The sequence below is a fragment of the Cyprinodon variegatus genome, unplaced genomic scaffold (assembly GCF_000732505.1).
Source record: "Cyprinodon variegatus isolate N-32 unplaced genomic scaffold, C_variegatus-1.0 Scaffold980, whole genome shotgun sequence".
Classification (NCBI taxonomy): domain Eukaryota; kingdom Metazoa; phylum Chordata; class Actinopteri; order Cyprinodontiformes; family Cyprinodontidae; genus Cyprinodon; species Cyprinodon variegatus.
The window spans coordinates 216041-220959 of NW_015151433.1; positions in this window are offsets into that span (position 1 = coordinate 216041).

Here is a 4919-nt window from a genome sequence, read left to right on the forward strand (position 1 = left end):
ACAGCGGGAGCTGCTGAACGAAGACACGTCTCATGGCAAGAGGTCGACCAAGACTCAATATGACGATCAGTCCAGTTTATATGGGGGTTATGTCGTTCCAGCCACTCAAACCCCAAGACCAATGAGGAACATGCAGAAGGAAAAACAAACAATGATAAGGTTTCACGATGGTTACCTGAGACCAACAGCTCGAGGGGTTGTGTTTGGTGGGTAACTTGGTGAAGCTTCTTTCCATCGATTGCGGAGACACAGAGAGGCTGGAGTAGAGGAACAGTTTCAATCTGTAGCTGTTCAACCAGGTTTGAGTCAATTAGGTTCCTTTCACAGCCTGAATCGATGAATGCAGATAAAGTGAGGTTTTGATCAGCAAAAAACAATGTGGCTGGAAGTAATAGACGAGGAGATTTCTCAGAAAGAACATGGCCCGTCAGACTCCTCAGATCCTCTGACGGGCCCCGGCTTTTGATTTAGCTGGGCATGAGGCAATGAAATGGCCACTCTCACCACAGTAGATGCACAGCTTGCTCCTGACACGCCTCAACCTTTCCTCAGGAGTTAGCCTCGTATGTCCAACCTGCATGGGTTCGGCCTCCACTTCAACCGCATGAGAGGCCTGAACTGGCAAAGGGAGAGATTGGATCTTAGACCTTGGGTTAGAAAAAAGTTCTGTGGAAGAGGAGAAGGCAGGCACATTGTTAGAGGCAGGCAAAGAGTTGAAAGGACCATGATTCCTTGATTTAGAGCTATTTCTGGCTCGAATCCTATTATCCAGCCTAATTGTCAGGCGGATTAATTCCTCGAGAGTAGCAGGTTCGTCGAGGGTTGCAAACTCATCTTTTATATTTTCGTTGAGAGCCTCAAAAAATGCAGTCGGAAGTTAATAGAGAATTCAGCTACAGAAGAATTTCCTTGTCTTAGTTTCAAAAGAGCTCGAGAGTCTACAGTTTGATCTGTTTCCTGGTTGAAGACTTGTGAAAACTCAGAAATAAAGTCGGAGTATTGACAACTAAGGCTTTCGTCAGAGGAAAACCTAGCCTGCGCTCACTCCAGAGCTCTTCCAGTCAATTGAGACAAAATAAATGATATTTTCTTGTAATCCGTTGGAAAACTGCCAGGAGAATTTTGGAAGATTAATCGACATTGAAATAAAAATCCTTTGCAATCACTTATGTTACCTGAAAACTTTTCAGGAAGACTAAGTCGGAACTCAGATGATGACGTCACCGCTGGTGACCTCGGAGGAGGAGCTGGACCCGGAAATGGTTGTGCTAGCGGCATGGCGTTAGCATTGCTCAATCTGTTAGCGAGGCTTTGAATCCCTTGATTTTGCATTTCGATGTGGGTGTTTAACTCACGTAGAGCTTGGGCGTTCCCATAAATCTGAGCATCTTGCTCCTCCAAACGGCGATGGAGATGGTCTGCTGGGCCTTGTGTTTGGCCGCAGTGTTCTGTCATGATTGGTTCAGAGAGGCCCAATATGCAGAACACCACGGGAAACAGAGAAAAGGTTTAAATGAGTTTATTGATAAAGCACATGGAAATGAGTCAGGTACTGGTTCACGTCTGGGAAACTGGTTCACAGGAGACTGTAGGGGAGACAGTTCAGTTAGCCACGTAGCAGGGGATGATACTTTCACTACTCCTTTTTTACTCTATACCTCCAATTTCCAGAACACAATAGACTCCTGTCATCTGGAGAAATGCTCATTTGGTCTGTCAAAGATGGTCAAGAAACAGAGTATGGGAAACTGTTGGACTGCTTTGTGGCATGACATGGGAAAAAAAACATCTGAGCCTGAGTTGAAATAAAACAAGGCAGATTGCAGAAGAAACAAGGAGAAGAAGAGGAGGTGGTGGAGTAGCATAAATATCTCAGGTTTTACTTTCACAACAGACTACACTGTAGAAGTAATAGTGAAGCTGCCCTGCAAAAGAGGTTTAGATCGTACTTAGATGGAGATGTAGGTCCTTTAGTGTTTGCAGCAAGATGCTGCATATTTTCTTTAAGTCTGTTGTGGAGAGTGACCTTTGGATTAGAGCAGTTGACTTAAGAAGCTCAACAATTTGATAAAGAAACTCTGGAGAGGATTTGACAGGGGAATTGTTCTTGAAATAAAAACATAGTATGGACAACCTGAGGACCATCTTCATCACACAACTGGGTCTGATGAAGAGATACAACAGAGTATCTTTATCCAGGGGCAACATCAGACTTGCTGCTATAGGAAAACCTTCCTGCCCACAGCTACTTGTTGAATTCTGTTGAAAACTATACATAAACATCTGACCTAGACTGATCTAGTCCAGGCTTTATTCACAAGATGTGAACAAGATATTCAAATGCTTTGTTGCACAACACATTTCTTTAAAACATTTCCCTGAAGCTTTTTAAGAAAAGAAAATAAGATAATTTAAGGTATGCACGTATTGGATCGCATTTATTTCTGAAATCATGCTTATGAGATCAGTGGTACAACATATTTGAATCATTTGTAAGGCCAAATAATCATCATAACAGCAACTATCTTTTTATGATCTCTGTGTCCTAATTTTGCTACTGAAACCCTCCCAAGGATATTCTACATTGCCTCTTTTTAGCTTATCTTCTAATCTAAAGCTTTAAGGATATAATCTGCTTTTCAAAAAACGAACTAATTAACAAAATAATCATATACTACATGAATTGTAGTTAGAAATGGAACTTAATTTGTCACCGTTTTCTTTCCTCCTAGATGTTAAACTTCTGTGCATTGCTTCCATATAAGCATGTATAAATATAATAAGGTCAGTGCTACCCTCACACGCGCCTAAATGTTGCAAACTTAGCTTAACATGTTGCCATCAAGGAAAGTTAAAATTGATGAATGAGAAATTTTCAAAATAATTAATTCTTAAAGGAAAATTCCGGTTTTTAACACTTTTAGCCCATTTTCTGTAGTGTCCAGGATGAAATCGAATGATCGACACCAAAATTTTGACGATTGGTCCTGTCTCTGCTATTTGGCTCATGCAGAATCCCCCCCTGGCTGCTTCAGAATGGCTTCCATAGTGCATGTCCGATAATGTCCTTAAAACAACCTTAAACGTTCTTTTTTAAAAATATGCTACTCACCGGGTCGTCAGCGCTGTTCAATGACGTTCCAAAAAAAGTTTCGTGAAGAAAAACCGTTCCTGTCTTGTTTTATTTAGCATTTTGTAAATCCCAGAACTATTTTTTCCGATACATCACAACCGCTTATAAACTTCCGCTTCCCGTTCGAATCTGAAGCGTTGCACACTCCAGACCACTAGTTGGCGACGGTATCCTCTACCGTCAAACTCAAAGTCCAATATGTCCTCCTCAAGAATCCACCTTTCGTATTCCATTTTTAGAGTTTTTTAAAGTGTTTAACAGAGACGTTAGCACCTCGACGTCGGAGTACACAGAGTGAAGCATAAACACTTGGGCCTTGCGAAAAGACTACAACTAAGTGTAAACAGGCCCCCTTTCCGTTTCCGGTGGCAGGGGAATATTGACTATTCCAACAGAACTCAATGGGATTTACAAAATGCTAAATAAAACACTACAGGAACGTTTTTTCTTTAAGAAACTTTTTTTGGAACGTCATTGAACAGCGCTGACGACCCGGTGAGTAGCATATTTTAAAAAAAGAACGTTTAAGGTTGTTTTAAGGACATTATCGGACATGCACTATGGAAGCCATTCTGAAGCAGCCAGGGAGGGATTCTGCATGAGCCAAATATCAGAGACAGGACCAATTGTCAAAATTTTGGTGTCGATCATTCGATTTCATCCTGGACACTACAGAAAATGGGCTAAAAGTGTTAAAAAACCGGAATTTTCCTTTAAATAATGTAAATGCATTTTATGCATGCATGCATGTAATGTTTGTGTTAGTTAGCTTTTTTATACAAAATATGTTTACTCTCACATTCTGTAAAAACAGAAATTCTTGGGAGTAGTTTTTGAGAAATACTTTTTTAACATAATGAAGCTGGATATATTAGCATGTCACACCAAAGCTATTTATTTAGGTGAACTGCACACATCTAATATTAAAATCCTGTTGATTTTTTTTTTTTTTTTATAAATGTTGAATCAGAACTTTTACATTTCATCAAACCGACTTAAAAAAATTACAGATTTTTACAGATAAATAAGTCACTACCTCAACATTAGCTTAAAATTAGGTAATAACACACTGAGCCTGGCCTTAGCCACCATCAACTGCTAAGTGTTTGGGTTCTTCACATCTGCATTGCTGACCTAACATGTCACACTTGTAGGAGCATATCAATTTGTGTGAAAACTGTGCAAAATGCTGAAACTAAGAAGTTTTTCTGCTATAATATTTTCAGGTGGGGGGGAGGTTTGACAGGACCCAAATGCAGACACAAAAGCTAAAGGTGGTTTCTTGCAAGATTTATTTAACCAAAAAGGGTAACAGAAGCAAAAACCCACAAACATAAATCCACAAAATCCAAAAATACTGAAAACCAGGAATACTCACAACTAGGGGGCAAAGAAGTGACAACAAACCAGGCAAGAGTGACTGAACAGGAGGAGAATATATGGGAGAGAGAAACAAAGACCAGGCTAATTAGCAGATTGGGAGCAGGTGTGGACAGAGAAGGCAAGAAGAGAGCTAGGGGAAAAGGAGACTGACACAAGAGATATCTATCCATCCATCCATCCATTATCTGACACGCTTATCCCAAGTGGGGTCGCGAGGGGTGCTGGTGCATTCACGCACACACTCACACCTAAGGACAATTTAGAGAAGCCAATTAACCTCAAGAGATATCTAAGAACTCAAATACTATCAAAAATATTTAGAAGACAAAATGGAAATAAGACCAATGAAAAGGACCGTCAATAAATGATAACACCCAACATATGCAATTAGCATTTCCTCTTT